The 10759-nt window shown below is 45.9% G+C and overlaps 2 pseudogenes across 1 annotated transcript in view; one reads left to right on the forward strand and one right to left on the reverse strand.

The window, feature by feature from the left end:
- Positions 1–8467, forward strand: part of LOC147004912 (sperm motility kinase X-like) — a 16465-nt pseudogene extending 7998 nt beyond the window's left edge.
- Positions 1–10759, reverse strand: part of LOC147004907 (protein DBF4 homolog A-like) — a 386595-nt pseudogene that overhangs the window by 232485 nt on the left and 143351 nt on the right. The window lies entirely within an intron of this gene.

Below are 10759 nucleotides of genomic sequence, written 5' to 3' on the forward strand. Positions count from 1 at the left end.
TACTAGTCATAACAAATTAAGTCCTTAGAATCTAAATGTTTTCCCTAATATTACCACTTAGGATGAAGGCAAACTGTCCTGTATGGTTTCCACAAACTCTATACTGGAGAACAAGAGCTGAATCAGCAGAAAATAGTTATTATTTACTCCTGTTCCGTGTCTGAAGCAGGAATTCTATAGAGCCGTTCTGGAAAACTTACTTTCTCATGGTGTAAACTTCATGTGGGGAATTAACAGGGCGGTAAAAACCCAACACAGGTGTTTTAAATATTGAAAGCTTATTTATCTAGGTAGCCACACACACTCATCTAGAATAAACAACCTAATTCTTAGGGGTTAATAATGCTCGCATTTCCATTTCATAGTTTGTCTAGTACTTAAAAGAACTAGAGGAGGGATTCAAGCACTTTGTTTACATATAAGAACCTAAGCCCACTAAGGACTCTGCCATTCATCTTTTATTTTAAAAGCAGATGAGAATCAAACAACTTTTTTAAACTTTCGAACACAACCTGCACTTTAGTACTTAGTTACTAGACACATACGCACCTCTTAGGAATTTTCCCTATAACAAAATTTTTTTATATTAAACACTGAGATCGAAATCTGCTTTTGTCTATGAGGTTGAAACACACACACACCTCTCTGTCTCCCTCACAAGTGAGATGTAAAGCTTGCTGATTTTGGATTGGGCACCAAGATAATCAATCATGGGCCAGAAGCTGGTCAAGTTCTGTGGAACCCTCCCTTACTGTGCCCTAGAACTGCTGGAAGGTAGAGGGTACGATGGTCGGGCCACTGATGTCTGGAGCTTGGGGGTTGTACTTAATTTTATGGCCACAGGGCGCCTCCCTTTCGAGGGATATGGCTATGAAGCAACAAAGCAGAAGATCTTTGCAGGAAAGTACTCTAGGAGTTTTAGTCTCTCACCAGAACTTTGGGATGTGATAGTCAAATTGCTAACTGTCAACCCTGGAGAGAGGCCAACAGTTCAAAAGATTGCCAGATTCAAGTGGCTAAAATATGACAATGAAGCTTCTCCAGCTTCCATGGGAGAGAACACTGAAAGCCACCCAGACCCCAGTATAATCGTACTCATGGGTGTCCTGGGATACAATCCAGAAGAGATAAGAGAAAGTTTGCAGGAGAAAAAGTTCAACACGGTGATGGCTACTTATTTAATGCTACAACAACAACAACAACAGCAACAGTTACTGAAAGAGGAAAATTACTGGACACCTGAACTCTTCAACTCATAGTCCTCCTACCCCTCCCATCTAGAGACTGTTCCCGGAACACTCCTGAACTTTTTACCCCAGAGTACATTCCTGAACTCTTTACCCCAGAGTCCGACCCCCTCCCAATTGAAAACTGTTCCAGGAACATTTTTTAGATAAGGGTCTCCTGGAACAAACCTAGTCCTACCCCTCCTAACTGAGGACTGTTCCAAGAACAGTTTTGAGATAGGGGCCTCCTGGTACTACCCCAGAATGTTCCAATAGATCGGGTACATTGCCAAAATATAGGACACGACCCCTTGGTGACGTAAAACTTGTACTTTTCCCCTGGCTTTTTCCTATAAAAGCCTGTGAAAAATTTGGGCCGGGCGTCGATTCTCCTCTACACCATGCTGGGTGTATGAGTTTCGACCCCAGAGCTCTGGTATATGTGCTTTTTATGTGCTTTCTTGTCGTTGCTGTATTAAATCTTACTCTCTACATCTTAAGTTCGGTCTCAGTGTCTTCTTGGGTGCGCGGCTGTCCCGAGGCTTGAGTGAGTGTCTGCCCTCCGGGGGTCTTTCATTTGGTGGATTGGCCGGGAATCAGCGCGACCACCCAGAAGTCCTGGACTCACTCTCGGTCTCAGTGTCTTCTTGGGTGCGCGGCTGTCCCGAGGCTTGAGTGAGTGTCTGCCCTCCGGGGGTCTTTCATTTGGTGCATTGGCTGGGAATCAGCGCGACCACCCAGAAGTCCTGGACCCACTCAGAGGTAAGATTTTCTGTTTTGTTTTGGTCTGGTGTCTGTGTTCTGTTTCTGGAGACCAGGTAGGTCTCAATCTGGAGGCCAGGTAGGCCGTTCTGTATCTGGTGCGATCGCAGTTTCGGTTTTGCGTGACGCTCTGTGCTTAGTACAAGCACTTGAGACCGTGCTCCGGGAGAGAGAGCGCGGGGTGGATAAGGACAGACGTGTCCAGGTGTCCACCGTCCGATCTGCCCCTGGGAGACGTCCCAGGAGGAACCGGGGAGGATCAGGGACGCCTGATGAACCCCTCTGGAAGCCAGGTAGGTCTCAATCTGATTCTGTAAGTTGCCTGTGGGCGACGCGAAGTCGCCGCTGTTTTTGGTTTCTTTTTTGTCTCAGTCTCGTATCTGCTCTTGTTGCGCCTGCTATTATTCTAAAAATAGACAATCTGCCAGAGCGGGAGTGGATGTGAAATCTCACCCCCGTCAGGACAGTGTTCTCTCTGCCAGGGCGGGAGTGGATGTGGAGTCCCACCCCCGTCAGGAAAGGGAGTCGATGTGGAATCCGACCCCGTCAGAAAGTGGCGTTTGGCTGGTTGTGTTTTTGTCACATGACAGATTGTGTGTGTGTGTTAACCCTTTGTCGACTGTAGACTTGGACTGACGTCAGGACAGAATTTGTCAGCAATGGTTTTAAAAAAAGAAAAAAAAAAAACCATCAGGCCGGTCCTACCCACCGCGCTCTCGGCGAGGCGGTACCGGCGGCTTGCAGCGGGCGGGCAGCGCCGGCCGGCCTTGCTGCGGGGCCATCGCGGGGAGGCCGGGGGACCAGCTGCCACCGGCGGACAAAGGCGGCGCACGGTCCACACTCGGCTGGGGAGCCCCGGGCTGCTCAAAAGAGCTCTGAAATGCAGAGCTGGGCTAAAAATTTCAGGCTTTGGCGGCGCAGTTAGGGCTTTGATAGCAGCAGTGGTGCTGAGGTTCTGGTTCTGCAGGTACGGCAGCGGCGACAGGGGCTGTCTGTGCCCCGCGAGCGAGTTGTGAGATGCTGGTGGTGAGTGCGGCGGCCTGCCGGTCCCGCCTGGCGCCCTGGAGTGGCCGTAAAGCCTGCCACAGCTGGGGAGGGGCCAACTGCGGCCGCCGTCCCTCCTTTGGCTTCCCCCCTGGAGTCTGCCCGCACTCCCTTGTGTCTGCCTGGCTACTTGCTCCCTCACCAAGGACAGTGCAGGGAGCACGGGGGTGTCTCAAGTGGTTAAATTGCCCCTCATTTGGCTCCTCCCAGAGTCTGCGCACAGGTGCATGCCCACACGCCGCCGCCTCCAAGGCCTCCAAGCCATGCGGGAAGACAGTGCAGAGAGCACCGGGTGTCTAACAAGTGGTTAAATTCCCCCTCCCTGCCAGTGTTTGTTTGCCACTCCCAGGAGTTTACGCCACATTTCCCGCGCCGCCGCGGTGCGCGGCGGAGATTCGGCGCTTGGCTCCTCCCTGTTCATTCGCTGTTACTGAGAAAATCCTGGTTAGTTTCTTTTCCTCCGCTGAATATGCTTAAATTCAGCGGGTCGCCACGTCTGATCTAAGGTCGCCACAAGGTTCCCTGGTTGCTTCTCATTCCCCTGTCCCCTGTATCCTGTCTCTTGTTAACAGAAAAAATTGCGTTCATTTTAAAATATCAGTGGTCTGGTGCAGCCAGATGAGAGCTGCACTCCCTTCTCTGCCCCGTGTGTTTTCTCTTCTCAGGCACCGCCCTGAGCTGCTGGCAGTGAGTCTGTTCTAAGCTCCGGTGAGGGAGACATCCAAGGTAAGGAGCACCTGCGAGTCTAACTGCCAGGCTCTGATGAGGGTCTCATCTCTGTGGGACTAGAAAGTGCCCCAACAATCTGACCTAGGTAATAAAAAGTTACAGAAGTTAAGAGAAGAATAGAGGTCTGCAAAAAAAAGAGCTGAGAGCAAAGCTTCAGCAGACTCAAAAGAGATAAGTTAACAGTAAAAAGAGGTAAAAATAGAAATAAAAAATTAGGTCTGAAATGAGAAAGATACTCTAAATGAAAAATATTTAAAAGAGGAACCAGTAAAATGAGGCTGACAAGTACAGAGACCAGAGTCAGAATCAGAGATGTGCTGTAAGACAGAGAGATAAACCAGGGTAGAGGCAAACTATAAGAAAAGTTAAGTGACAGAATATAGATGTAATAATTAGATAACATTCAAAGTAAGCAAAGACAAGGAAGAGAAAAAAAATATATACATATAGATAGAGAGAGAGAGAGACATTATATGAGATCTCCATTACAGTTAGGAAACAGGAGCAAAGAAAGATAAATGACAAAGACTAGAACCTAGCAAAGTGACACTTGCTAATAATACTAGCACTTAGAAATGATCTGTAAAAAATAGGGAGCCAGAAAATTTTTTAAAAAAAGATAAGAGAAATGAAATGCTGGCCACAAAAGTCAGAGAAAGTAGAAAACTTAGTACCTGGCAACAAAAGAAAGCTTTTGGCTAAAGATCAGAGTGTTTACTGTTAAAAAAGAAGAGCACTGGGTGAGAACAAAAAGAAGAGGAGCCCCCCTCATGACCAAACCCTTCACCTGTTCGTGGCTAAAAGTAAAGAGATAGCAGAAGGGGTGCTAACACAGAAGCTGAGTCCTTAAAAGAGACCGGTGGCCTACCTGTTAAAGCAGCTAAAAAGAGACTGTGTTTCATATTCCTCCACTGACCAGTGCAAAGCAAGTTTAAAAGGTTCCTGGACACTGCGGGCCTTTGCAGACTGTGGATTCCAGGTTTTGCTAAATTAAAAAGATAAACAGCCCTTCGTATAAAAAATAAAGAACAACCTTGGATGGCCTTAGATGCTATTGAGACTGCCCTAATGTTGTACCCAACTTTGGGACTCCTAGATGTGACTGAGAACAAAGGTATTGCCAAAGAAGTTCTTACTCAAAAATTGGGACCCTAAAAAAGACCGGTGGCATACTTGTAAAAGATGGCCTGCTTGTCTGCACATAGTGGCTTCTGGTCAAGGACGCAGATAAATTGACTCTGAGACAAAACTTGGCACATGATCCAATCGTTCCCCTGACTGATGGACACATTATCAGAGCTTTTTGTTGACAGAACAAGTGACCTTCGCTTCCCCTGCTAACCTGCTGAGTCTTCACCTACTCATCACTGCTCTGACATTCTGGCAGAAGGAACTTCGGCTCAGAAGGCTGAACTCCTGGCGCTAACTCAAGCCCTGCGGTTGGCTGAAGGCAGAGACATTAAAAACAAAGAAGAAATTCTGGCCCTCCTAGAAGCTCCTGAATGAACTGGAGTTTGCTGCTCCTTGGCAGATGACTCCACTCCTGTACATCAATGTGCTGATGTCCTGGCTGAAAAAACTGGAACGAGGAGAGATCTAACTGATCAGCCTTGGCCAGGTGTGCCTGCCTGGTACACAGATGGCAGCAGCTTTGTGGTGGAGAGAAAAAGAAGAACAGGAGCGGCAGTAGTAGATGGAAAGCAGCTCATATCCATGGGGCCATCTACCAACAGAGGGGACTATTTACCTCGGCAGGTAAAGATTAAATCAGCCTTGGCCTAAAAGTTTGAACTGGTACACGGATGGCAGTAGCCTCATGGTTAAAGGTAAGCGGAAGGCGGGGACAGCAGTGCAGCGGTGGACAAAAAGCAAGTGATCTAGGCCAGCAGCCTCCCTAAAGGGACTTCAGCCCAGAAAGCTGAATTTGTGGTTTTGATACAAGCTTTATAAATGACAAAAGAAAAGTCTACACTAACAGCAGGTATGCTTTTGCCACTGTATAGAACAATATACATACAAAGAAAGCTGTTGACATCTGCAAAAAAAAAAAGACCTAAGATGCTGTGAACAAAAGAAATCAGATGGCAGATCTAACCGCCAAACAGGCATCCCAAAGAGCAATAATCAACTGGAAAATAAACTTTACTGAGAAAAAAACGTTCTCAAAATGGATAAATGAGACTGCTCACATAGTCATCAAGAAAATTATTAAAGAAAAATTTTCCAAGGTTCAGAGTGCCAAAAGCAATAGTGTCAGATAATGGCCCTGCCTTTATTGCCCAGGTAAGTCAGGGTGTGGCCAAGTATTTAGAGGTCAAATAAAAATTACATTGTGAGACCTCAGAACTCAGGACAGATAAAAAATTAGTTTAAAACTCTAAAACAGACCTTGACAAAATTAATCGTGGAGACTGGCATAGACTTGGTGTTCCTTCCCTATGCCCTATTTAAACGTACTAGAAATACTCCCTCTTGATTCAGTTTCACTCTTTTTAAGATCCTTTATGAGACTCCTATGCCCATCACTGTCTTAAATAATGTGTTTAAACCTATGTTGTTATAATAATGATCTGTATGTTAAGTTAAAAGGCTTGCAGGTGGTACAGAAAGAAGTCTGGTCACAACTGGCTACAGTGAACGAGCTTGGTACCCCAAGGACATCTCACCAGTTCCAGCCAGAGATCTGATCTACGTGCACCTACATCATGCCCAGACCCTCAAGCCTCGCTAAAAGGGCCCCTGCCTAGTTCTGTTTACTAATGCTTCTTATTCTGTTTTTGTTCCTATGTTAAAATAGAGTAAATGCAGTATTCTCCGCATAAAAATATAGACTTCTGAAATTCTAAGATTAGAATTACTCACTAGAAGGAGTGGGGAATGAAAGAGGAAAATTACTGGACACCTGAAATCTTCAACTCATAGTCCTCCTACCCCTCCCATCTAGAGACTGTTCCCGGAACACTCCTGAACTTTTTACCCCAGAGTACATTCCTGAACTCTTTACCCCAGAGTCCGACCCCCTCCCAATTGAAAACTGTTCCAGGAACATTTTTTAGATAAGGGTCTCCTGGAACAAACCTAGTCCTACCCCTCCTAACTGAGGACTGTTCCAAGAACAGTTTTGAGATAGGGGCCTCCTGGTACTACCCCAGAATGTTCCAATAGATCGGGTACATTGCCAAAATATAGGACACGACCCCTTGGTGACATAAAACTTGTACTTTTCCCCTGGCTTTTTCCTATAAAAGCCTGTGAAAAATTTGGGCCGGGCGTCGATTCTCCTCTACACCATGCTGGGTGTATGAGTTTCGACCCCAGAGCTCTGGTATATGTGCTTTTTATGTGCTTTCTTGTCGTTGCTGTATTAAATCTTACTCTCTACATCTTAAGTTCGGTCTCAGTGTCTTCTTGAGTGCGCGGCTGTCCCGAGGCTTGAGTGAGTGTCTGCCCTCCGGGTGTCTTTCATTACCACAGGAAGACAAGACAACAAAAAAACCAGATCCCAGGCCCTGTATAGAATGTTGGAAAACACAGAGCCAACCATAAAAAACCAAGTAGCAGTAAGGAGGGCAACTAGTATGCCGATCCTTTCCACCATCGGTTTTGAGAAGGGAAAGAGAACTACAATGAGCCACTCTATGCCACCCACCCAGAACTGCTTCAAGAATCAGACAACTTCACTCAACAGCATCAGCCCCCAGCTTGTCCAGAAGGCTCACTACATGAAGAGCATCTGGGAGACAGAGATCAGTGACACCTCAGAAGAAATGTCTACTAGAAAGTCTTTGGAAGATCCAAACCTCATGGGACAGCTCCACATTGTTACTACACCTGGACGAATGGACATCATGAACACACAAGTTACATCACCTCCATTCTCCAGGAAGGAGGCCAAGGGTGAGGGTCCTGCTCTACAACAGAGAGAGTCCAGACCATCCTCCCCAAATACACTCCACGGACACCTCCATGACAGGTGTCAGACTGTGCCCCAGGCCCCCCTTTCAAAGACAGGTCTGGAAGACCCTAAGGAACGGATTTCTAAGAGGCTTGCAAACTTTATGTTGCTGCCTGCCAATCCAAAGCAGTGCACCCTGACCAACAACAGAGGCCTGCCTGGCTCTGAGTCAAAAGAGCCATGGAGGTAGCCATGGTACCAGGTAAGTGGAGAGACTACAATACACTTCTACCTCTAGGTTTTTTGTTTAAAATAATGTCAATTTCTTTAAAGAAAAAATATTTATTTACTGTATGTGCATGGAAGTTAACCAGCCAGAGTCAGTTCTGTCTTTACAACCCTATCTGTCTCAGGGAATGGATTAACGTCCCCACCCTTGGTAGCAAATGCTTGCACTCACTGAACACTTTTCTGGACTAAATGATATGCTTTGAAATAAACAGGTTACAAGAATATACATCTTAGGGGTTGGTGGTAATGTATTATCACTGATATATCCAATCCCACGGTATCCTTTGTGAGTAACTTCACCACATGTAGAGGGCAGAGGACAGTGTCTTGAGCCTGGCCAGGGTGTTGGAGGAGGGTGGGGGAAGGGATCAGTGGAGCACTCGGGAAGAACCAGCCTGACAGCCCATGCCAGCACAGGGCCAGCACAGTGAAGCATAAGTCCTGAAGATTTCTACTAAGATCTCTCTTTCTTATGTCTGTTTGAAGAGCATTTACAGGCACTGTGCTCCCTGAAAACTGATACCAGAGAGTGAAGAGCAGCCTACTGAGGATGCACACAGATAAAGGAGAGGGCCAGGGAGGAATTTCCCATGGTTGGATGCTGGGAGGCGGGGGTGGGACCATCTCTACATCACAGTATGAAACTAAGGGCAAATTCTTCCTCTGTCTGCAGATTAACAGAGTGTGTCTGGCTTGTGTGATACCCTTCTCAGGTCCTTTGCAACCTGAGGACTGAGCATGGATTGTGGGAGGAAGGTATGAACTCATGATTGTCCTGACTTTGCCCTCTAGGTTGGTTCATGTTGGCTGGTGATTCCACAGTTTTGCCAGCCAAGCAAAGTACTCCATAGATCTCAGTAAGTCTGGAAACAAGGTACCATGACATGCATGCAGGTCATCATTGGGAAACCAAACCTCAGAGGAACTTCCAGGCATGTAGAGATCATCAGCTGCCTGTCTCCAGATGTACCCATGAGACATTAGAAGAGCAAGTGGACACTGGAAGCAGAGTAGGACCCCAGAGTGTCTGAACTGATCTACTTGTGTTTGTGTCCAAGATGACATTGCTCATGGTGCAGCTCATAAAACCATCCTGGCTTGCTAGTCAGCTTGCTTCTAATTCACCATTACTTAGATACCCTTACAACTCACCATATTTGGACAGACAGGGACACACAAACACACACACGGACACAGAAACACACACAGTGAGAGAGAAAGAGAGGGGGAGTGAGAGAGAGAGAGAAAGAGAGAGAGAGACAGAGAGAGAGAGAGAGAGAGAGAGAGAAGAGCATTCCTTTGGCATTCTTGCTGCTATTGAAATTAGTTGAAATGGAGAGAATCTGTATTCCAAACAAAGTATTATCATATTTCTTGTGACTCTAGTTGTCTCTCCAAATTTGTTTTGCCTTGTCTACACCCTTATCTGAAACATTAACCAGTTCATCTTCATAGGAGCCATGTGAAGCCAGATCATATCATGGTGCACACTACCCCAGGGCATCCGAGAGCTTAAAAGGTAAAGTCCACCAAGTATGTTTTGAGTGGAGCCAAAGTGAAATAGGAAGTGTTTAATAGTTGAAGCCAGCGCAGGACCTCTTTCCAAGCATGATCATGGATAAGAACCTGTTGTAAGAAAACAAGTAAGACCCTCTGGTCTGACAGCAAGGTTTTCCTTTGGGTAGTGTATGGTCTCCTGCAGAAATGAACCATGAAGATGGCCTTTAAAAAGGTCCTGGAGGGACCATCCAGAGAGTGCCCCACCTATGGATCCATCCCATATACAACCACCAAACCCAGACACTATTGCATATGTCAGAAAGACTTTGCTTAAAGGACCCTGATAGAGCTCTCTCTTATGAGTCTATGCCAATGCCTGGCAAATACCGAAGTGGACGCTCACAGTCATCTATTGGATGGAACACAGGGCCCCTAAGGAAGGAGCTAGAAAAAGTACCCAAGGAGCTAAAGGGGTCGGCAACCCTATAGGAGAAACAATATGGACTAACCAATACCCCTGAAAGCTGTGTCTCTAGTTGCATATGTAGCAGAGGATGGCTTAGTCTGCTATCAATAGGAGAAGAGGCCTTGGTCTTGTGAAGATCGTATGCCCCACTACAGGGGAATGCCAGGGCCAGGAAGTGGGGGTGGGTGGGTTGGGGAGCAGGGCTGCGGGTGGGTATAGGGGGCTTTGGGTATAGCATTTGAAATGTCAATGAAGAAAATATCTAATAATAATTTTTTTAAAAAGGTCCTGGATACTGAAGGATGAATGATTTCTGATTTTAGGCATTGTGTGTCCGAGTAAATATCAACCATCAAAGATATCCAGAGACCTCGGTTTAAGATCTGCTTAGGCACAAGTGTCTCCAAGAGTATCAGATGCTGGAACCTGGACACAAATTGTATGGTTTAAACAACTCGGAATACACAGACTATTTTTTTTTTATTCTACAGTAAACTTTTTGTATTTGAACTGTGTGTTACCGTGTCCTATTTTATATCTATATAAACGTCTGCATACTGGAACAAGCTAACATGTCTGTCTTCCCAAAGCACCATTTTTCCAGTGGTGAGAGCACACTGATCTTCATGATGCACTGTGGTCTTCACCCTGTGCATTACATATTTGCCCTCTTTCTCCTACATACTGTCTAGAATGCATCCTGTAAACATCTCTCCATCATGCTATTGTTTATCAGTAGTGGAGATTTGTGTTTTAGGCTTCAATTAGGCAATATTGATCTCTATTTGGTAGATTATTTTCTTAGCCTAATGTCTTTCAAGTCTACTCAAGTTAAGCACAATTCTC

The sequence above is a fragment of the Mus caroli genome, unplaced genomic scaffold (assembly GCF_978045245.1).
Source record: "Mus caroli unplaced genomic scaffold, Mus_caroli_1 scaffold_4, whole genome shotgun sequence".
Classification (NCBI taxonomy): domain Eukaryota; kingdom Metazoa; phylum Chordata; class Mammalia; order Rodentia; family Muridae; genus Mus; species Mus caroli.